The sequence below is a fragment of the Ipomoea nil genome, unplaced genomic scaffold (genome assembly GCF_001879475.1).
Source record: "Ipomoea nil cultivar Tokyo-kokei standard unplaced genomic scaffold, Asagao_1.1 scaffold0191, whole genome shotgun sequence".
NCBI lineage: Eukaryota > Viridiplantae > Streptophyta > Magnoliopsida > Solanales > Convolvulaceae > Ipomoea > Ipomoea nil.
In genome coordinates this window covers 2,304,129-2,328,522 of record NW_017616619.1, presented here as the reverse complement: position 1 = coordinate 2,328,522, position 24,394 = coordinate 2,304,129, and the positions used below count along the sequence as shown (strand labels likewise).

The window sequence follows — 24,394 nt, the reverse complement described above, 5'->3', positions numbered from 1 at the left end:
CTTAAATTCCCACTTTGTTCAAAATCCCCAAATTTAATCATCTTTTTCCCAATCTCACCCAAATCCCTAATTTCTCTTCCCAAATTCTCTTCTTCTTTTTCCTTCTCCCTACCCGTGAGCTACCCGAAGCCATCCTACCCCCCACCAACCTGCCCGTCGCACCACCGTCTCGCCACCGCCGGAGCCTCGCCGCACCACCGCCGTCGCCGGTCTGCTTCGCCGCGTCGCTGAGAGAGAGAGAGAGAGAGAGAGTGCAGAGAGAGAGAGAGTGCAGCGAGAGAGAGAGGCAGCGTGAGTGTGAAGAAGGAGAGTTGTGGGCTTTGTTTGTTGAGCTTTGGATCATCTCCTACCATGCCTAGAAGGTCAAGCTTGGCTAGGAAAGCGGAATGGGTGGATGCCCACTACCTTGTGCTTGAAGGTAAAGCTTTTGATCCGGAATCTTTTTCAAGTTCCTTGTTGGATTTGCTTATGTTTCAAGGTTTGTTAGATGGGTTTCTCGCCATAAGGGCCGAGACTTACCCGAGTTTGGTGAAGGAGTTTTACCGTCACATGGTGGTGACGAAGGAAGGTGAAAGGCTTGAGATCACCTCTAAGGTGAGAGGTGTGAAGGTTGTGTTGTCTGAGAAGAGGTTAGCTCAGTTGTTGAGTTTGTCTGCTACCAGAGTGGCTCAGTACAGTGGTCATTCTTGGATTAGTACGGATACCATGGGGTACCGTGACTATTTGAGTTATCTGTTTGGCCGTACCAGTGGTTTCACTCAAGCTTCGAGGCTGGAAAAGAAGTGGTTGTCTGCGGAACAAAGGATCTCGGTTATGTTGGTGTCAGATTGTTTGTTGCCTAACAACAACAAGAGCAGTTTGTTGGGTAAGTTGGAATTTACCTTTGCTTTCTGTCTGAAGAATATGGTTAAGTTCAATCTGCCTGCTTTGATGATGCAACACATGGTGTTTTGCAGGGATCACAACCGGAAGAGTTTGCCGTATGGCATGGTGCTAAGTTGGATCTTGGTTAAGAAAGGTGTTAGTGTGGATGGTTGTCTCCCGAAGGCTGTGGGAAAGATGGTGTTGGATACCGCCAATCTCCGAAGTTGTAATCTGTTTCAATTGGATAGTGGTGAGTACATCACGCTTGAAGAGGTTGCAAGGAAGGCACCTGTTGAGAGAGCAGAGTTAGCTGCTGGGCTTGGGATCCATGCCAGGAAGTTGAGCCTTGCAGTCCAGAGTTTGGGTGGTGACAAAGAAGTTGAGGAGGAAGCAGATCAGGAAGAAGAAGAAGGAGCACCGGAGACCGCTGAAGCTGAAGTAAGTGAATTAGACAGTGAGGAAAGCCGGAGAAGGAAAGAAGTTCGCACCAAGAGAGAGCAGGACGTCGTCTCTTTGCTTCGACAGCAGAACAGTTTGATCGCCGAGGGCTTTGCGTTTGTGAGGTCGCAGTTTGTCGCAGTGCATCAGAGGCTGGATCGGTTTGGAAGCTAGTTCAAGTCACAGAGATGAAGCCGAAGAAGAAGAGTCTGAAGAGGCCGAAGAGTCAGAGAGTGAGGAGTTCTAGTGGTGTTGTGGTAACCCCGTTCGCTTCTTCCTTGTTGTTTCTTAGCGGTTGTAGCTTGGTGTTAGGTTGTTGTGTGTTTTGTGTGCTTGCTTGTTTTGTTTGTTGCCTTGTTGTTTAGCTAGTTTGCTAGTTGGTGTTTGGGTTAGTTGTTGAGTTCTTGGTTGTTGTCTAGAAGTTGGTTGTTGTGTTGAGGGTAGAGTTCTTGATGCTCAATCTATCCGTTTGTTGACCCCTTGCTAATCCTTGAAATCGTAATGTCTTCTTCTTTGCTTTGGAACCCTTGTGAGAACTTTTGGAGTTTTTGACCAAAAGGGATATTCTTGAAATTTCTTGTCACAATTTTGTTTCCTTGTTACTTTCGTTTTAACTCGTTGTACCCAAGTTTCGGGGACGAAACTTTTTTGAAGGGGAAGAGAATGTGACACCCCAAAAATCCACACTCCAATCCATGAATTAATTGAGTAATTAATTCTATTTCTTTGAGGAGTTGATTCCTAAAATCCTGATTTTTGATACTCAAGGACTAGTATTTGACTAGTCAATCTTTAAGTTGTGTTGTACCTTGTGCTTTGAGAGGAGTTCCCTTGTTCCTTACACTTTCTAAGAGTTAGTAAGGGTATCCTTTTCTTTTCACCAAGAGTTAGTTTTGTAACCCAAACCTAGAAGACTTCTTCATTTTCATCCCTTACAATTTCTAGAAAATATATCTACTTTCTCTCTAGAAAAGAAGAGTAGCTTGTTCTTCAAGCCAAGTGAGACCTTTGTCAAGATTCCAAGTTTTGCTTCCAAGATTCAATCTTTCATCTATTTTGGCATCTAGAATCTAAGCTTGTCTAGTCTTTTTGGTTCCATCTTAGTAGTCTTTTTCTTAAAGGTGGGATCTTTATGATCTTTTGGTTTGATCTTGAAGTGGGTTTGGCTAGTGAGCTTAGTGGAGAGCTTGTTGTGGTGTAAGAGGAGTCTTTTGGTCTTCAAGAGGTAACCCATGCTCTACAAAACCTATTTTGCTTACCTATATGTGATTTCTTGGATTTTACTTGTGTTTTGCTATGAAATGTGAGGGTTTATGCATTTATCTTGTGATATTGCATATCTAGAGCCTGTGCTTAGGATTCCTTTGTGCCATTGCTTGGAATTTTCCTTGGTTCAAGTCATTTTGTTGTGTTTGGTGAGATTTGGCATGTTTTGGACTTGAAGTTGTGTTTGGAGAAGAAAATCTCCGAAGGGATTTGTTGTGGTACAGGGACGTACCCGCGGGCGGGGCACCACCCGCTGGCCTACCCGCGGGGAACATGTTGCCTTGTGGGTTGTGTACCCGCGGGCGGGACCACGGGTGGGGCATTAAACGTGGGTCCACCCGCAGGGAACACAGTGGTGTGGTGATCGGGATTTGTTCCCCGTGATTTGTTTGTCTCGGTGTTTGATCTTTTGGCTTCCCGTTGTTCTTTTGTGGAATTATTTGAGCGTCTTCTTGATGTTTCGTAGGTCTAGAGCTTTATGGTAGGTATCCATGTAGGATCTTTGGTTTCTTGAATCGTGCTAAGTGTTCAACATTGTGTTTCGTTGAACCAAGAAGTGTCTTGTGTGTTCCTTGGAACTATCTTGAGTTTCCCCGTTGATAAGCATGCTAGTTTGTTGTCTTAATGCTAGCGTGTGTGTTGTTCGTACCTTCCGTTTGGTGGATGATAACTTGTGTTATTCATCGTTGTTGTTGTTGGGCTGTGACCCGTCTCTTGATTGAGTGTGTTTCATACCTTCTTTGCAATCCGTTGATTGATTCGTGTGAGTGGTGGTGCGTGTGTGGCTCTACCTGGATTGCACGATTAGTGGTATGGGACACTAGTCACCAAGGTATTGCAGCGGTCCTCGTGGTGACCGTGACGTGATTATGGAGCTGTGGCTGAGTCCACGTGATTGGGGGATAACATTGTGTTATCCGGGCATGTGTTGCCGTGATTGGTGGGTTTTCGTTGGTGGTTATAGGCGGGGGACGACGGTCCCGGCGGAATAAGGTTGGACTTGGCTGTACAGGGGATTTCTGGAGGTAATGGTTGGCTTTGAAGGTACAAGGTTGGGGGTAGCCATAAGGTTGGAACAGGGCATAAGGAAGGCATATCAACTCGTGATGGGTGATGTCACAAGGGCTTGTAAAGCCGGTGTTGTGTGATCTTCTCTCGTGACGTGTGTAGTCACGGAGGCTTGTGGTGTTTAGGCATGTGTTGCCATTGGGTGAGTCTTTATCCTTGTGTGTGGTTAATCTTTGTGGTTAGGATGTGTTCCTGGTGTTATCCTTGTGAGTGGTGAGTCTTGTGTTGTCTTTTGATCTTGGCTTTTGACTTATATATATGTATTCCATTTTGAAAATGGTTTTTATATCTTATATCTACCTATTTATGATACTTAACGGTATTGGTGGGTTACCAGCATCTTTTGTTGACCGGGCGTCGCCCCGATGTTTATCTTTGTATCTTTCAGGTGTTGAGTAGTCGAGCGCGATGTCTAGAGCCGGTAGCTTAGCACCTGTATCTTTAGACTGTGTTTTTGTGGCCTGTGTGCCAATGGTTTAGATTGTTTTTAGACTGATGTTTTGGGTTAGTGTGATACACTTGCAGATTGTCGCCTTAGCGTTACCTCGTGTGGTATACGTGGCATAACACCCCTGTTTTGGATTTCTTTTATCCAGTTTTCGTTTTCCTCTACTGTGCTAGTATTTTGTTGTTAATCTACATGTGTTAAGACTTGTTTTTAGGTCTTGTTGTTTTGGGGGTGTTACAGAAGCTCTTTGGGGCAGCGGGTAGGTGGCGGGTTCCCCCTACCCCCACCTACACCCACTGACTCTTTACTCATATATTCGTCCAGGGAACCTTTGTGGAACCCGAACCATGCTTAGACACTTTTAAACGCAAATAACGACACCACGTAAGCAAGTAACGAATCAAAAGCAAGAATTACGTTTGGACTTATCTTATCACGACTTCAAAATATAAATAACACCCGATCATGCGAATTCCCACCCAGATATAAATCAAGAACATCACAACACAAATTCCCAATCCATCCTAGGGCTCTAATCCCACCCAAATCATCAAGAACATATTTTACCTTTAGCATCAAGAAATATCAAGATTCGTCAAGAATCATCACAACAAAATCAAGAACCTCTTTTCAACATCAAGATCATCAAGATTATCAAGAAAGCATACAAATCATCTTATCAATCGTCAATAATATATCACAATTATCGTAGAAGAATTCATCAAGACACGAGAATATAGAGGGAGGCCAAAGAAGGAGATTATAGCGAAGAAAATAGGTTTTGTCGAGACACGGGTTTCCTCTTAGCCTTAATTAATCATCCCTTGGCTATTAAGGTTCTTCACGAAGATTTCCATCCGTTTTGATCTCCCTAGGCTTGGTGGTGGGGAGTCCCTTGGGATTTCTTGTGTGGTGATATTTATTGTGGTGTGACTTCTAGGTGCCTCCTATGTCCTTATATATATATTTGGGAGTCCTAATTAGGGTCTGAATGGTATGGGTTTACTAATTCTATTCCTTATAGGATTAAGGACTTGTTTTAGGGATAGGGGTCCATGGTCCATGGTGGACCATATTAATTAATTAAAGAGAATCCTAACCATGATCTGAATAGTAAAGGTATAATTTCTTTATTCCTAGTAGGCTTATGACTCTAGTTTAGGCAAGGGTGCACGATCCGTGGCTGACCACATTAATTAATTAAAGGTATTTCTAATCAAATTAAATCCTTTTTAATTATTATTAATTGAATTAATTAAATAATTAAATCGGGATTAAGGGTCGTAACACGGGGTGTTACAAGCCACTAATTCAGTCTACAATTAGCCATAAGGTTTCTTACACAAGTGTAAACAAAAACTTATGAATTTTATTGAATTGAAGCCTCCCTGAAATTGATATGGTAGTGCCCTATTTATAGGTATAGGGGCATTATAATCCTAAATACAATGGGAAAAAGAGCCCTAAACCTAATCTAGAAAGCAAGTAAATATAGTTCTATTTAGAAAGGGATTTAAGGAATCCTATTTAAATACAAACTAGTGTTTTCTCTTTTATGATGATGATCACAAATAATAAAGCTGATTTGGGCCTTGGATCTTGTGATTGGCCCAATTTGTATTATTAATGGATCTTAATTTTTTTGGGCCGCATCATCCTCCCCTTCTTGAAAAATGATACGACCTCGAATCTTCTAAACATTGTCTTCGATTCGTGGCATCACATGAAACGGGCCACTATAATACTTTCCTCTATCGAATGGAATTATTATTGGAATTCCTTGATTCTTCCATGTGTACTGGTTCTCTATTATTCTCCCATTCTTGAAAAGGACTCGTCCTCGAATCCAAATCTTCAATGAAAGACAAAGTAGCAAGCTCACTTTCTGTTTTATCATGCTCATGGAACTTTTTCTTGGGGTGCTTGACACGAGTCGCTCCAATCATCATCCTACAATCAACAAGTAAGGCAATTAAGTCTAATGACACATCATGGAATTTAAACATTCTGGATGCTAATAATTCAACAAAATGAGAGATATTAATTTTAGACATCTTGTTTGAATTGTCAACAAGCACAAAATCTTTCCTCCTAGAGCTTAAGGTAAAATCAAACAGAAAATTCATGGAAATATCAAGTAATGATTTAGATGTATTATGGTGGTAAGTAGCACAATTCTGAACATAAGATTCTACATCTTTTTTCTTCTTTGGTCAATGAAAATATTCATGCAAAACATCATTACTCTTTGGAAACTCAAATTGTCCCTTATGTGAATCAATAATTAAACCATTGCCCAAAACAAAGCAAAGAGTGTCAATCCCATTGACTTTGAACCAAAACCCCTTGAGCAAGTAGTATTTCACATAAGAAGTTTTCAAATGTGCCTTACAATTTCTTAGTGATTCCTTATATCTATCAAATAAAGCTTTAGTAAAATCAAAATTAAGGAATCTTGGATGTATGGAAGCAAACAAATTTCTAACACGGCTAGCAAGTACGCCATTAATAGAAACAGAACAAACAAATCTAGAGAATTTTAATGCATGTTTTTGAAATAAAAGTGAGTAAATAGTTACTCCCCTTCTTTTCTCTTGCGTACTATCCTTTGTAGTTACCAAGAGAGGTTGCACTTTGACACCTTGGGCAGGTCCTTTCCACTGTATCACTAATTGTGGTCCCTTTGTTTGGCTACAAACTGAGTTAGAGGATTGGAGTGGTGATTGCAATTCCAAACATGGAGGTTCGACTTTTCTCTCTTTGATTTCTTCGTTCTTTGAGGCTGGTTTGAGAGCTTGCATCAACCTCAATTGAATTTCTTCCTTCTACTTGTTTAGGAGACAAAGGAGGCAAGACATATGTAATTCCATTCATGTGAAACACATAAGTGTTCCTCATTCCATCAGAACTTATTTTTCTGTCAAATTGCCATGGTTTACCTAACAAGATATGTGTAGCCTGCATTGGGATAGTATCACACAAGATTTCATTAGAGTAACTGTTAAAAGATAAAGGAATAAGAGTCTGTTTGGTTACTCTAACTTCTCCTGCAGCGGATAACATCTGCAAACAATAACTATTTAGGTGATCAAGCAAAAGTAACTGAAGAAATTTAACCATAGCTGCACTAGCCTCATTTGTGCAACTTATGAAATCTATTACCATAGCAGAAGCATTCCCTCGAATTGACCCTTTAGCGCAAAATATATTTTCACTTTGAGACCCATCTTCTTTTATAGGGTGAACATTCAAAACCTCCTTAACAACAACAGTATGACTAGACTCACTATCAGCATATTTAGAATCAAAATCTATAGGTATGAATGGTTCTCCCTCAACATGTTCATTGGGGGTTTCAAAATGGTCACAAACCTCATCCTCAAATTTAAATTCAAGACAAGAAGTAAATTTTTCATATCGTGTTGTTATCTTAACTACCCTCTTGTTAGGGCAATCACGAGCTATGTGGCCTCTCCCATTACATCTATAACAAATAAATTCTCTATCATGTTGAGGCCTCATTGCCTCACTTACCTTTTCCTTACCTTTGTCTCACGAATCATCTTTTGGAGGAGGATGTTCTACACGCCTTTGAGGGGTGGAACAAGTGTTGTTCCATCTTGATGCACCATTGTTGGACTTGTACATTTTCATCTCTTTGATTTTTGCCTCAGATTCACGTGCAGCATACAAGGCATCATAAAGTGTGTTATATCTCTGAATACTCATTCCACATCGAATTTCTAAGTTCAATCCATGTACGAAACGAGCAATAGTTTTTGTCTCTTCTTCATGTATGTCTCCTTGTTTAAGCAAAATACTTATAGTTTGGTAGTACTCATCAACTGACTTTTTTCCTTGCACCGTTCCCTGCAATTTTCTTTCAAGATCATAGAAAAAAGATTTCGGACGAAAGGTTAGGCGCATATCTTCCCTCACTTGAACCCAAGATTCATAGGGAATAAAATTAGCAACTCTCTCTCTCTATTTCTCTTTCGCCACCAAGATAATGTGTGACACCCCAAAAATCCATATTCAATCCATGGATTAATTGAGTAATTAATCCTATTTTATTTGAGGAATTAATTCCTAAAATCTTGATTTTTAATACTCAAGGACTAGTATTCGACTAGTCAATCTTTAAGTTGTGTTGTACCTTGAGCTTTGATGGGAGTTCGCTTGTTCCTTACACTTTCTAAAGCTTAGTAAGGGTATTTTTGACTTTTCAGCAAGAGTTAGTATTGTAACCTAACCTAGAAGACTTCTCCATTTCATTCCTTACAATTCCTAGAAAATTTCTCTACCTTCTCTCTAGAAAAGAGGTGTAGCTTATTCTCCAGGCCAAGTTGAGACCCTTGTCAAGATTCCAAGTTTTGGTTCCAAGATTCAACCTTTCACCTATTTGGGCATCTAGGAGGGTAAGATCTAAGTCTATCTTGTCTTTTTGGTTCCATCTTAGTTGTCTTTTTCTTAAAGGTCGGATCTTTATGATCTTTTGGTTTGATCTTGAAGTGGGTTTGAGAAGTAAGCCTTGTAAGGAGCTTGTGGTGGTGTTAAGTGAAGTCTTTTAGTCTACAAGAGGTAACTCATGCTCTACTAAATCCTATATTTGATTTCTTGGATTCTACTTGTGCTTTGCTATGAAATGTGAGAGTTTATGCATTTGTCTTGTGATATTGCATACCTAGAGCTTGTGTTTAGGGTTCTTTCATGCCTTTGCTTGGCATTTTCCATAGTTCAAGTCATTTTGTTGTATTGGGTGAGATTTGGCATGTTTTGGACCTGAATTTGTGTTGGGAGAAGAAAATCCCCCAAGGGATTTGTTGTGGAACAGGAGTGTTCCCGCGGGCGGAGCACCACCCGCCGGCATAGCCGCGGGTACACGGCCTCGTGGGAAGGTGTTCCCGCGGGCGGAACCACGGGTGGGGCACTACCCGTGGGTCCACCCGCGGGTATATGCTTGACGTTGTGAAGGGATTTGTTCCCCGTGATTCGTTTGACTCGGTATTTGGTCCTTTGACTTCCCGATGTTCTTCTGTGGAACCATTTGAGTGTCTTCTTGATGTTTCGTATGTCTAGAACTATATGGTAGGTATCCATATAGGAATTTGGTGTCTTGAATCATGCTAAGTGTTCAACATTGTGTTTCGTTGGACCGTGAGGTGTCTTGTGTGTTCCTCGAAACTATCTTGAGTTTCCTCGTTGATAAGCACGCTAGTTTGTTATTTAAATGCTAGCGTGTGCGTTGTTTGTACCTTCCGTTTGGTTGATGACAACTTGTGTTATTCATCGTTGTTGTTGTTGGGCTATGACACATTCCTTGATTGAGTATGTTTCATACCTTCGTTGTGATCCGTTGATTGACTCTTGTTGAGTTGTAGTGCGTGTTTGGCTGTACCTGGATTGCACGATTAGTGGTATGGGATACTAGTCACCAAGGTATTGCAGCGGTCCTCGTGGTGGCCTTGGCGTGATTATGCAGCTATGGCCTTTGTGTAAGGTTCACGTATTTGGGGGATAACAGGTGTTATCCAGGCATGTGTGCCATGTGCGTGATAGTGCCGCGGGTACTATGAATTGGTGGTATTGTTGGAGGTTTGTTGGTGGAGGAATGACGATTCCCGGGGGGATAAGGTTGGACTAAGAAGTACAGGGGTCCTGGAGGTAAAGGTTGGAACTAGATATAAGGTTGGGGGTAGCCATAAGGTTGGAACATGGCATAAGGAAGGCATATCAACTCGTGGCAGGAGATGTCGCGAGGGCTTGTGTAGCCATTGTTGTGTGTTCTCTCTTGTGATATATGTCACAAAGGCATGTGTTGCCTAGGCAAGTGTTACCGTTGTCGTGTCTTTATTCTTGTGGTGTCGTAATCCGTTGTGGTCTTGGGATGTCTTCCCGTGGTGTTTAATATTGAGTGTTGAGTCTTGAGTTGGTGTTTACTCTTGGTTTTACACTTATATATACGTATTCTGTTTCGAAATGATTTTTGTATATACTCTACCTATGTATGATACTTAACAGGTATTTGGTGGGTTACCAGCATTATCGCTAACCGGGCGTCGTCCCAATGTTTATCTTTGTATCTTTCAGGTGATGTCTAGACGAGCGCGATGTTTAGAAGCCCGTAGTCTAGTACCTTTACCTTCGTTTTGTGGCCTGTATGCCGTTGTAGTGTTAGACTGTTACTTTTTGGGATAGATGTATACACTTGCAGATTGTTCGCCGTTGCGTTTACCAGGTTTGGTAGACGTGGCATAACACACCGTTCGGATTTCTTTTATCCAGTTTTCATTTTATCTTCGGCTGTGCTAGTTTTGTGGTTGATCTGCAGGTGTTTAGGCCTTTTTATATAGGTCGTGTTTGGGGGGGGGGGGGGTGTTACATAATGCATACCCCTTAAAAGATGTAGAAACTAGCCTAATTTTTTTAAGATCAGAATATTGCTTTAAATAAAAAAGAGTTTCAATAGCATTCTCCAATTCTATGTATTCGGTAGGTCTTTTCTCACCGATGAAGTTAGGAATTTCAAGTTTAATGTTTCCTAACTCCATATTACGCGGGAGGATCCTTTGACATCTAGGATCCACTATTCCTGCCGGTGGCAAATATTGCTGATCATTTTCTAGCGATTGCACTTGCTGAGGGTGTTGTTCCAGATTATTTATTTTTGTGAGTAATCCTTTCGTGGCAAAGGTTAAAGCATCTATTTTCTCCTCTAATCTCTTACGTGTGTTTGGAACCTCTTCAGCAATCTGTAGATGAGAAACAAAATCTAAAAACAAGAAGATATATCAGTATTCATGTTAGTGAAACCAAAAAGTTGGCTCGCTCCCTCACTATTCTCAGCTCGCAGGTAAGAGGTGGATTATATGGCTCTGGGGGTGCACTACACACTCTTACAAAGACACACTCCAGTTGTGTATCAATCCATATGGTAGATACTCTCACAAGCCTTTTTACAAAAAGGAAAATTTCTAGTCTGAAACTAAGGTTGATATGGATTCAACCTCAAATTTCAAGAAAACGTATCTTGGAAGACTTCGCAAGCCTTTGAGAGTAACGGTGTATCGCGAGGTAGGTAATAAAATTGAGAGAAAGAAGCAAAGAAAAAGGACAATACAGGCAAAGAAACTAAGCAAGATTTGAAAGAAAAAGGAAAGCAAAGAATAAAGTATGGCAAAAAGATATGCAGGACCAATATCAAAAGATAGACACAAATAGAATGTAAAAGGGGGTTCAAGTGTACCACAACCAAATAGGAATATATGAAGATCTCCTTCCAACTCTATACTTTTCCCCTTCCTTTTCCCGCAAAAATTCTCCTACCAACCAAATTCTTTCCCCAACCTTATTCTTCTTCTTTATTGCTTTCTTTTTTTATTTTGTTTTTTTTTTTCTACTTTCTTGATTTTTTTGATAAGTAACCTCCAAATAACTACTGTAAATATCAAAAAAAAAAAAAAATTCGGACAAAGAAGATCAACACAACCCCTTCAAAACATAATCAAGAATTTCAAGAATCACCCAGAAAAACAGAAACGCTGCCCTTACTTCGAAGATCAATATCTCAATGACCGTAAAGAATTATCACGTGTGTAATATATCAAACGAACGCCCTAGTAGGGATCTAAAACATATAAAAATTTCAGATAAAACTAACCATTTGATCAAAAGATATAGGTCATTCTTTGTAACTGGTCACAGAACGCGGAATTCTGGACAGGGTATGATTGTGACGTGATTGCGTGTAAATGCGCTTTGGATATAGGTAAGCCCAATTTTTATTCTTAATGGATCTTTATTATTTTGGGCTACATCAAGCTACTCCTGTAATCTCTAACCCTAGTGAATACTCACTCCCGTGATATAAACACCCAATAAAATAAGATCCAGCATTCATAATAAATTCTTAACTACTGCCATCTCCCAATGCGCAAAAGTCAAGAACTAAAACTCCGTAACATATTTCCCTTCCCTAGGTGCAACATTTAAGTGCAATTGTGTGAACTCTCAATTATGCCTAACTCCCATTATGACATAAACAAAGTAATTAAACAAGTAATCCGAGCCCTGAACTATTAGCAACAACAATATAAACACAAAAACAACACAAGTTTAAAACCCAAAATAATATATTAAAGAATTTGAGAGCACATGCACATAGGTTCATAAAAACTTTTTACCCAAAAATCTCTGAGGGAATTTAGCCAAGCATGGCCAAATTATACATAGCAAAGTATAATAAAGGAATTACAAATTATAAAAGAGAATACAAGAATGAACCATGCGACTTTCCCAAATCTCCCTAGCTTTCTTCTTACTTCCAAAGACATCTTGTGGCTCTTGATTTCTCTCTTTCTTTTATCAAGGATCTCTGAATGACTTTTAGGGCTGGAGGTGGTGGGATTTTATAGCTGGAACCAATCCCGGAGGAAATAGGAAAATTCCGCACAAAACTGGGCCAAAATTGCGCCTGGGTCTTCCCCCGCTCAATGCGTCGAGCCTTCATGCTCAATTTTCTGGGACCTTACAAGAAAATCTTCGACGCGTCGAACGAGAGGTCGATTTCTGAATGCTTTTCTGCGACTTCTTGACGCGTCGAGCTGTGGTTCGATGCGTCGAACCCTCTGCTCGTTTTCCCGGACACGGTTCTGGAATTTTTTGATGCGTTGAGCCTTTGGCTCTACGCGTCGAACTTGTTGTGTTTGCATCCTTCGGTCTTGATGCAGCCCAACATAATGAAGATCCATTAAGAGTACAAATTGGGTCAATCACAAGATCCAAGGCCCAAATCAGCTTTATTATTTGTGGTCATCATTATTTTAAATTGTTTGGAATTAAAGAGAAAACACTAGTTTGTATTTAGAAAGGATTCCTTAAAATCCCTTTCTAAATAGGACTATGTTTACTTGCTTTCTAGATTATGTTTAGGACTTTTTTTTTGTTTTTAGAAAAGGGTTCCTTAAATCCCTTTCTAAATATGACTATATTTACTTGCTTTCTAGATTAGGTTTAGGACACTTTTTTCCCATTGTATTTAGGATTACAATGCTGCGCTATACCTATAAATAGGGCCATATCAGTTTTAGCGAGGCTTTAATTCAATAAAATTCTTAAGTTTTTCATTACACTTGTGTAAGAAACCTTATGGCTAATTGTGGACTCAATTAGTGGCTAGTCGTGGACTCGACTAGCAAATTGATTCGTGGACTCGAATCAATCTTATTTTTTTCAACCTTAGATTTAGGTTCGTGGACTCGTTTTTGAATCGAAGGAAACTAGATTCGACTCTAGTTGATTGAAAATTGCAACATCGAGGTACTTGAAGCTACATTGGGATTCTTCTATGTCTTTGAGGATTCGAGATAAAGGATTTCTCATGAGGTTTAAGGTATTTTGATCCATCTCTATCTTTGCCTCGTTTGTATCCTAAACAAGTAGAATAAATTCAATTAACATTGATGCAAGCTCTCAAACTAACCATAAAGAAGGAAGAAATCAAAGAGAGAAAAGTGGAACCTCCACGTTTAGAATTGGATTCACCACTCCAGTCCTCTAACTTAGATTGTAGCCAAACAAAGGAGCAGCATTAGTGGTACAGTGGAAAGAACCAGCCAGAGCTATCAAAGTGCAGCCTCGCTTGCTAACAAAAAAGGATAATGAGCAAGAGAAAAGAAGGGGAGTAATTATTTACTCACTTTTATTTCAAAAACATGCATTAAAATTCTCTAGATTTGTTTGCCATGTCTCTATTAATTACCTACTTGCTAGATGTGTTAGAAATTTGTTTGCCTTCATGCATTCAAGATTCCTTAATTTTGATTTTACTAAAAATTTATTTGATAGAGATAGGGAATCACTTGGAAGTTATAAGGCACATTTGAAAACTTCTTATGACAAATACTATTTGCACAAGGGGTTTTGGTTCAAAGTCAATGAGATTGACACTTTTTGCTTTGTTTTGGGCAATGATTTAATTGTTAATTCACATAAGGGACATTTTGATTTTTCAAAGAGTGACGATGTTTTGCATGGATATTTTCATTGGCTAAAGAAGAAAAAAGATGTAGAATCTTATGTTCAGAATTGTGCTACTTACCACCATAATACATCTAAATCATTACTTGATATTTCCATGAATTTTATTTTTAATTTTACCTTATGCTCTAGGAGGAAAGTTTTTGTGCTTATTGACAATTCGAACAAGATGCCTAAATTTAATATGTCTCATTTTGTTGAATTATTACCATCCAGAATGTTTAAATTCCATGATGTGTCATTAGATTTAATTGCCTTACTTGTTGATTGTAGGATAATAGGAACCAGCACACATGGAATCCAATAAGGGTCTATAGTGGGCTCATCACAAGGCCAAAAAGTACATCCTTAAAGCATCATTGGTGGAAAAATCAAGGAATTCCAATAATAATTCCATTCGATAGAGGAAAGTATTATAGTGGCCCGTTTCAAGTGATGTCACGGATCGAAGACAATGTTTATAAGATTCGAGGTCGAATCATTTTTCAAGAAGGGGAGGATGATGCGGCCCAACATAATGAAGATCCATTAAGATTACAAATTGGGCCAATCACAAGATCCGAGACCCAAATCAGCTTTATTATTTGTGGTCATCATTTATTTTAAATTGTTTAGAATTAAAGAGAAAACACTAGTTGTATTTAGAAAGGATTCCTTAAATCCTTTTCTAAATAAAACTCTATTTACTTGTTTTCTAGATTAGGTTTAGGACTCTTTTTCCCATTGTATTTAGATTACAATGCTGCCCTATACCTATAAATAGGGCACATCCATATCAGTTTTGAGGAGGCTTCAATTCAATAAAACTCTTAAGTTTTTCTTTACACTTGTGTAAGAAACTTTATGGCTAATTGTGGACTCAATTAGTGGCTAGTCGTGGACTCGACTAGCAAATTGATTCGTGGACTCGAATCAATCTTACTTTCTTCAACCTTAGATTTAGGTTCGTGGACTCGTTCTTGAATCGAAGGAAACTAGATCCGACTCTAGTTGATTGAAGATTGCAATATCAAGGTACTTGAAGCTACATGGGATTCTTCCAAGTCTTTGAGGATTCGAGACAAAGGGTTTCTTGTGAGGTCTAAGGTATTTTGATCCATCTCTATCTTTACTTGTGAGAGCATTCTTGGGACAATATTCCATCTTTATGTGAACCTTGGACTAGGTTCATATCAATTTGGTATTCAGAGCCTAGGTTTATCTCATTATCATTAGAAATTTGGTTTCTTTGGTTCCCTAGGTTTATCTCGTTCTTATCTTACATACTACTTTTATTCGTGTCTTATTCATTAAAAACCCCCAAAAAATTTTCCTTTGCATTCTTGATTGTGTTCTTGAATCTTGATACATGTTGTCCAGTTTCTTGAAAAACAATCCCGAAAAAGTTTTCCTTTTTTACCATCCAATATAAACGAGACCTCACACCTCCTAAGCACCATATTATCACACATTCTGTCAGGAAAACAACCCCATATCACCCTTACCTATATCCAAAGCTCATTTACGCGCAATCACGTCGCAATCACACCCTGTCCAGATTTTCGCGTTCTGTGACCAGTTTCAAAGAATGACCTATATCTCGAGATCCACAGGTTAGTTTTATCTGAAATTTTGATATGTTTTAGATCTCTTCTGGGGCGTTCTATTGATATATTATACACTTTCTAATTACTTACGGCCATTGAGATATTGATCTTCGAAGTAAGGGCAGCGTTTCTGTTTTTTTGGGTGATTCTTGAAATTCTTGGTTCTGTTTTGAAGGGGTTGTGTGGATCCTCTTGGTCCGAAATTTTTTTTGATATTTACAGTAGTTATTTGGAGGTTACTTATCAAAAAAATCAAAAAAAAAATCAAGAAAGTTGAAAAAATTGATAGAGAATTGATTTGTTATAGATGTAATGGGAGAGGCCACATAGCTCGTGATTGCCCTAACAAAAGGGTAGTTAAGATAACAAAACAATCTGAAAATTTTGCTTCTTGTCTTGAATATAAGTCTAAGGATGAGGTATGTGACCATTTTGAAACTCTCAATGAACATGTTGAGGGAGAACCATTCATACTTTTAGATTCTGATTCTAAATATGTTGCTAGTGAGTCTAGTCATACTGTTGTTGTTAAGGAGGTTTTGAATGTTCACCCTTTAAAAGAAGATGAGTCTCAAAGAGAAAATATATTTTGTACTAAAGGGTCAATTAAAGAGAATGCTTGTGCTATGGTAATAGATTCTAGAAGTTGCACAAATGTGGCTAGTGCAGCTATGGTTAAATTTCCCCAGTTACCTTTGCTTAATCATCCAAATCCTTATTGTTTGCAATGGTTAACTGATGTAGGAGAAGCTAGAGTAACCAAACAGGATCTTATTCCTTTATCTATTAACAGTTACTCTGATGAAATCTTGTGAGATAATATCCCAATGCAGGCTGCTCATATCTTGTTAGGTAGACCATTGCAATTTGACAGAAAAATAAGTTCTGATGGAATGAGGAACACTTATGTGTTTCACATGAATGGAGTTACATATTTCTTGTCTCGTTTGTATCCTAAACAAGTAGAAGAAATTCAATTGACATTGATGCAAGCTCTCAAACCAGCCTCAAAGAATGAAGAAATCATAAAGAGAAAAGTGGAACCTCCATGTTTGGAATTGCAATCACCACTCCAATCCTCTAACTCAGTTTGTAGCCAAACAAAGGGACCACAATCAGTGATACAGTGGAAAGGACCAGCCCAAGGTGTCAAAGTGCAACATCTCTTGGTAACTAAAAAGGATAGTATGCAAGAGAAAGGAAGGGGAGTCACTTTATACTCACTTTTATTCCAAAAGCATGCATTATTATTCTCTAGATTTCTTTGCCATGTTTCTATTAATGACGTACTTGCTAGATGTGTTAGAAATTTGTTTGCCTCCATACATCCAAGATTCCTTAATTTTGATTTTACTAAAACTTTGTTTGATAGAGATAAGGAATCACCGGAAAGTTATAAGGCACATTTGAAAACTTCTTATGTGAAACACTACTTGTTCAAGGGGTTTTGGTTCAAAGTCAATGGGATTTGCACTTTTTGCTTTGTTTTGGGCAATGGTTTAATTGTTGATTCACATAAAGGACACTTTGGTTTTCCAAAGAGTGATGATGTTTTGCATGGATATTTTCATTGGCCAAAGAAGAAAAAAGATGTAGAATCTTATGTTCATAATTGTGCTACTTACCACCACAATACATCTAAAACATTACTTGATATTTCCATGGATTTTGTGTTTGGTTTAACCTTAAGCTCTAGAAGGAAAGATGTTGTGCTTGTTGAAAATTCAAAAAAGATGGCTAAATTTAATATGTCTCGTTTTACTGATCTATTACTATCCAGAATGTTTAAATTCCATGATGTGTCATTAGACTTAATTGCCTTACTTGTTGATTGTAGGATGATGATTGGAGCGACTCGGGTCAAGCACCCCAAGAAAAAGTTCCATGAGCATGATAAAACAGAAAGTGAGCTTGCTACTTTGTCTTTCATTGAAGATTTGGATTCGAGGACGAATCCTTTTCAAGAATGGGAGAATAATAGGAACCAGCACACATGGAATCCAATAAGGGTCTATAGTGGGCTCATCACAAGGCCAAAAAGTACATCCTTAAAGCATCATTGGTGGAAAAATCAAGGAATTCCAATAATAATTCCATTCGATAGAGGAAAGTATTATAGTGGCCCGTTTCAAGTGATGTCACGGATCGAAGACAATGTTTATAAGATTCGAGGTCGAATCATTTTTCAAGAAGGGGAGGATGATGCGGCCCAACATAATGAAGATCCATTAAGATTACAAATTGGGCCAATCACAAGATCCGAGACCCAAATCAGCTTTATTATTTGTGGTCATCATTTATTTTAAATTGTTTAGAATTAAAGAGAAAACACTAGTTGTATTTAGAAAGGATTCCTTAAATCCTTTTCTAAATAAAACTCTATTTACTTGTTTTCTAGATTAGGTTTAGGACTCTTTTTCCCATTGTATTTAGATTACAATGCTGCCCTATACCTATAAATAGGACACATCCATATCAGTTTTGAGGAGGCTTCAATTCAATAAAACTCTTAAGTTTTTCTTTACACTTGTGTAAGAAACCTTATGGCTAATTGTGGACTCAATTAGTGGCTAGTCGTGGACTCGGCTAGCAAATTGATTCGTGGACTCGAATCAATCTTACTTTCTTCAACCTTAGATTTAGGTTCGTGGACTCGTTCTTGAATCGAAGGAAACTAGATCCGACTCTAGTTGATTGAAGATTGCAGTATCAAGGTACTTGAAGCTACATGGGATTTTTCCAAGTCTTTGAGGATTCGAGACAAAGGGTTTCTTGTGAGGTCTAAGGTATATTGATCCATCTCTATCTTTACTTGTGAGAACATTCTTGGGACAATATTCCATCTTTATGTGAACCTTGGACTAGGTTCATATCACGAATCAATCTTACTTTCTTCAACCTTAGATTTAGGTTCGTGGACTCGTTCTTTAATCGAAGGAAACTAGATCCGACTCTAGTTGATTGAAGATTGCAACATCAAGGTACTTGAAGCTACGTTGGGATTCTTCTAATTCTTTGAGGATTTGAGACAAAGGCTTTCTCGTGAGGTTTAAGGTATTTTGATCCATCTCTATCTTTACATTGAGAGCAATCTTGGGGAAATACTCCATCTTATTTGAATCTTGGACTAGGTTCATATCAGGTCCACTTTAACTCCACCCGCTGGAAACTCCCCCACTTCGGGATCCCGGCTTCCCCGTTTGATGTTCCCCCCGACCCCCGTGGTGTCCCAACGGACTCCGTCTATCGTGCCTATGTCTGGTTTGATGTTTCGGGTACCGTTCGTAGGATAAACGAGTCTTATGTATTGCATGCTAGTTGAATTGGTATCCCGTTGACCTAGGTGAAAGAAGTATGAACCCCTTAAGATTATTCCTAGTATGTGAATGATCATGCATAGGTTTCATTATACGATTTCTCCCCCTTCCCAATGTGTCAATGTGGGTTGCATATACTTGTTATGTGTTACGCGTGCATGATACCCCAATTTGGTTGCGATCAAATTGGTTATTCCTGAGCTGCGGTTCAGAAGCTGGCTGCGGTCAGATTTACACTCTCGGGCTGCGGTCCACCGTTTGGTTGTGATCAAACGTCTTACATGAGCTCCGGTTCATATTCATGGCTGCGGTCAGATGACAACTCTTGTGCTGCGGTCCACTGTTTGGTTGCGATCAAACATTATGATGAGCTGCGGTTCATCGGTCGGTTGCGATCGACCCCTTCGTGTTGCGATACGAGGCAGGGTGCTACGGGGCCGTGTCAGAGCTATATGCGCTGACCCTCATGTATGGGCATGTGATTGGTCCTGTGGCGCCATCAAAGTGTTCTATGTGATGAGATATGGATGGTTTGATGTTATGAATGCACGACCATTGGATACATGCTAGTAAACCGTATATGCGTGGTTATGATTATTGGCTGTGCTTATCTCTATCTGTCGAAGTCTGTTCCCTATACTAGTGCGTTGTATGTGCTTGGTTATGACTGTTGACTGTGCTTATCCCTATCTGTCGAGTCTATTCCCTGTTTTTAAAGCTAGAGTCTCTTAGGATATATCTTCATGCTTCGAAATGGTTTTTCTTATATCTATGTATATATCTATATGTACTGTATTTCAACGCGTTGGAGTGGGTTACCAGCATCTCTCGCTGAACAGATATATTTGGCTTTCAGACACTGACGAGTAGACACTGGAGCGCGCTAGAGATCCGAAGCGTAGAGTAGATAGTTTCCCTTTCGGCCTGCATGCCATGTATTGATATTGTTGAGAATTTTAGTTAGTAAGTCTGTGCACCTGAGTTGTCCAGCTCAGGTGTGACCTAGCACCCCGTACTCTTTATTATGTTTTGGGATTTAATGAGAATCTACATTTATTATATAAGTTTCAAAAGCTTAAAAATTTCGGGGTGTTACAGTTGGTATCAGAGCCTAAGTTAACCCTAGGATAAGACTCTTAAGACTAGACTTTAAGACAATAGGCTTGAACTTTAGGTATTTAGGAACGTAGGACTCGGGAACTTTAGGACGCACGGTAAGACTGTGAAACCTACACGTAACTCTCCCTCACTTTACCCTTCACTTATCTAAAGGGAACTTTCCCTCCGCTTATCACGCCAAAGTAAGGATACAAAACTCTCACCTAACATCCTTATAAACATTGACCCAGAAGGACGGCAACATGGCACCAAACAGAAGACAATCAAGGACACCAGAACCCAACATACACGACCCTCTAACCCAAACCCTGCAGCAACTGACACAAGTCGCCCAAGCACTAAGCGACGTGGCTCTTCGCAATAACAGACCCCCACCACCTCCATCAAACACAAACTCGGACGTCGCCCGACAAGTTTCGAATCATCGACCCCCCACGTTTTCAGGAGAAGAAGACCCCGTGATCCTGGAGGAATGGATCCGGACCCTCGACAAAATTCTAGGTCTAGTAGAATGCCCAGAGGACACTCCCTTGGATGCGGACTTTAGAGTGATTTGGGAACCGGGAGGAGTCAATATTCTTGAAAGTGTAGGCCCTCATTGGCCTATATTCATATCTAAGGATTCGTACTTCCTATTGGTGCATGATGAAGATCCAAGGTTTCCATTACTTGCTCAAGAAAAGGGTAATCAAGAAGAGAATGGGAATGGAGACTTTGGGATTGGAAAATCTCATCTCTACTACCAAGAAGCAATGTTTAGGAAGAAATCCTTGTTTGATTTGCGGATTAAAAATGGATTTGAGGAAAGATGCATGAAGTTTGGAATAAAGAGCATTGGAATCTTAGCAATGGTGGATTTGTGCATAAAGGAGTTTGTTGCTAGCCACCACTTGAGGAAATATTTGGAGGATAAATTTGATAGGAAGGATGGAATGTTCTTTCTCCAATCCAATGATGGTTGAAACTCGGAGGTTAAGTCGAGCTACCAACGTTAAACTTAGCGCTTCATAGAAGGCACCCCATGTTATCTTTCATTTTATTGCATTTTACTTTCTTCTTTATTTTTCTTAACACTTTTATTTTTGATATATCATGCTTTCATTTATGCTTTCATGTATATATGCTCTTGACTCTAGGAATGACACCAAGGAGTATGCTCAATTCCAAGAAGGCTTCATGATGATTCTTTGACACAAGAAGATTCATTAGGGGAGTCTCATCTACCTTCTCTACTTTCTTTAATTGTGTATAGTGCTTTACTTGGTGTAGATAGTAGAGTTTGTGCTCCTTGTGCTTATTGTGCTATCCTTCCCCCCTTGTTCTTTGTTGTCTTTCACATCGAGGACGATGTAATTTCTAAGTGTGGGGGTAGGACAAAAGTTGGGAAATTTTTGAAATTTTTTTGAAACTTTTCTTGGATGACTCATTATGCATAGTGTTTGGTAACTTGTCTTTCCTTGCTTGAAGTTGTGATTACTCCCTCTTTGTTGGTTTGTGGCTTGTTTTGGTGGAACTTGTTGCAATTCAACTTCTGATTGATGAGCCAAGGAGTAACTCATGATTGATCTATTCTTTTGCCAATAGCCTTGTTAACCACTTAATAATTGAATAAATTCTTGATCTTGTGTGTTATGCATTACTAGTGAAGGCTTATGTGAGATTCTGGTCATGGTTGTTTTCCTAGAACTTACCTCATTACTCTCTAAGTGAAGTCTAAGATTTGCATGTTTTGAAATGATTTAGGTCATTTTTGTTTAGCCCAAGCCTTTAAGCTACCCTTTACACATGTTTTTATCCATAGTTGTCCTCATTGAGCCATTTGTTTGTTTAATAAGTGCTAATCACTTGTCCCTACTTTGTGATTGTTTTTCCTTGTGTTAACCCACATCATTTAATAACCCTTAACCCCTAGCCAAAATATTTTCCTCCACCCTTGAGAGAATACATCATTTATTCCTTTTTCTTTGAAGAGATCTTTATTGGAGCTTGATTTGTAAGCAATCCTCTTGTTAAACTTGTCTAAGTATGGGGTCATGTTTCATAAGTTTGTTTATTGAAATAAAAAAAAATGAAAAAAGATAATGTTGAGAAAATTGAAAAAAAAAATGTCATGAAAAAGAGATGAAATGAGAAAAATGAAAAGAAAAGAAGAGGTCAAAGGAATAATAAAAGTTTGAAGTTTGTTTTGAAAGATGTACTCAACCCCACCACTTTAGAAGTTTGTTTTGTCCTTAAGTCTTGTTTGCTCCCTAGTCCATAGATGTCATATCTCTTCTAGTCCCAATTGTGAATAAATGTGAAGTTCTCTCCTTTGTTTATTTTCCTTACCCCTTCTTTGTTAACCTTTCACCCTTAGCCCCATTACAAGCCAAATAAAAGTCATACTTGATCTTAACATGCAATCTTTGAGTTGAACTAGTGGGAGTATGAAGGCCAAGCCTATGGAATCTCATTCAATGCCAATTTTGCATAATCTCAACTTAGTATTTGTGCACACTTGATCCTCACGTACTTTAATAATTTTGGTCCTTGGTTATTGGCTTGAGAATTGAACTTGTGTGAAAGGCTAAAATGGTTCTTGAAACAAGTTCTCTTGTAGCAAGTTGGTTTGTGGATTGATAAGTTGTGAAAGGTGGGAGTATGATCAATTTATTTTCTAGGTTGGCAATTTATTTCTTGTCTTTGCTTGAGGAAAAGCAAAAGTTTAAGTGTGGGAGAGTTGATAAGTGCATTTTTGTCTATATTTTTACCCCTTCTTGAACCCATTTTATTTGTGAATTGCCTAAAAACTTGTGTGAATTGTGACTAATTTGTGTTGGTTTTATTTCAAGGTGCAATCATTCACAACAAGTGAGGAATTCAATGATTTGTGGGAACATACTAGCAATTCTTAGACCAAGAGATCAATCAAAGAGTTTGGAATGCACTTAGGAAGTTCTAGGAGCATCGTACTGCCTCCCGTATGCCCATCCATCAGCCCATCCAAGATCTGAAAAAGGAAGCAGGTGGCGTACACCCTGCCGTATGCCCGTACGCATGTCAGCACGTCCATTCCAGTGTTCACTGGAAATGCACCAAAAATGGTACTACCTGGCGTACGCCCATCCCTGAGGGCGTCCCACTGTGCTCTGCTCTCTTTAGGCGCGTTTTTGTGTCATTTCAACTCGGTTTTGACCAATGGTTGAGCCCTAGCTTCTCTCTTTCACTTCCTGTCATATTGTAGTGTTAGATTAGGTTTAGATTTAGGTTTCTAAACATTTTTTAAGCTTGTAATCAAGGATTCAACACTTGGATTCCAAGATTTACCACCCATTTCTTAGTGAATTTTTCTTCTCCCTTTTATCTCTTTATCTTGCAATGTTTATGCTTTACATTTATGTTTTTGTGTTCTTTATGCTATTGAATCATGAGTAGTTAGTTTATAGACTTGAGTTAGGGTTGTATTATCTATCTTGATGCTTGATTTGTGATTATTGCAAAAAGGGGAAGAACTCTAACCTAGGGTTCTTGAGTTTGTGAAGGATTTGTGTTTGTATATTGTTAATGCTTGGTGTATAACATTCATTGGCATGTTTTAGAGGATTCTTGGCCTCAATGAGAGTTGGGTCAAGATTCCAAGCCACTCCTTGCATAAACCCTATTTCTCCTATGAAAATGGGGGAAATTGGGGGTTTTAGATGCTTTGTGTTCTTGAAGAACTTGGAGTTGATTCATCATGAGAGTGGGACAATTCCTTGTTCTAATCCTTGTTAATTTGCTCACTTGAGTGACTTATAGACTAGGATTTCTACGTGCATCCCCTCTATTCCTTGGTTGTGTGATTTTTCTCCAATCCTTAGGTTGTGCTATGCATCTAGAAGATAATACTCCCTACCTTGAGTCATATTTCTTTATTTCATGTTTATCTCTTGTTAATATGTGTTTGTGTTATTTTGTTTAGTTACCGTATCGTCAATCTCGTTATGATTTGCTTAGCTTCTTGTTGATTTCCTTATGCTAGTGCCTAGTTTCTTGTGATTGCATATTGCGTGCCATAACCCCCAATCCCCCGAGGACAAAATTTCACACTCGTACACTCACCATCACTTATTTTTGCTACAATCAAAAATTGGTTGGGGTTAAGTGAGGTTTGGATTGATATGGTATTTCTTGCTGTGTCGAATGTCTGGTATTCAGTAATAGTGAACGGCATAAAGGCGGGATTTTTTACTTCTTCCAGAGGGCTTAGACAAGGGGATCCTCTGTCACCG

At 39.1% G+C, this 24,394-nt stretch overlaps 1 long non-coding RNA gene across 1 annotated transcript; it reads left to right on the top strand.

Moving 5' to 3' along the window:
* The first annotated feature begins 1,006 nt into the window (after positions 1-1,006).
* LOC109188199 lies at positions 1,007-22,437 on the top strand. The gene is made up of 3 exons (XR_002055365.1): positions 1,007-1,018; positions 15,978-15,980; positions 22,305-22,437. It is a non-coding gene; the product is annotated as an uncharacterized LOC109188199 (long non-coding RNA).
* The last annotated feature ends 1,957 nt before the right edge of the window (positions 22,438-24,394 follow it).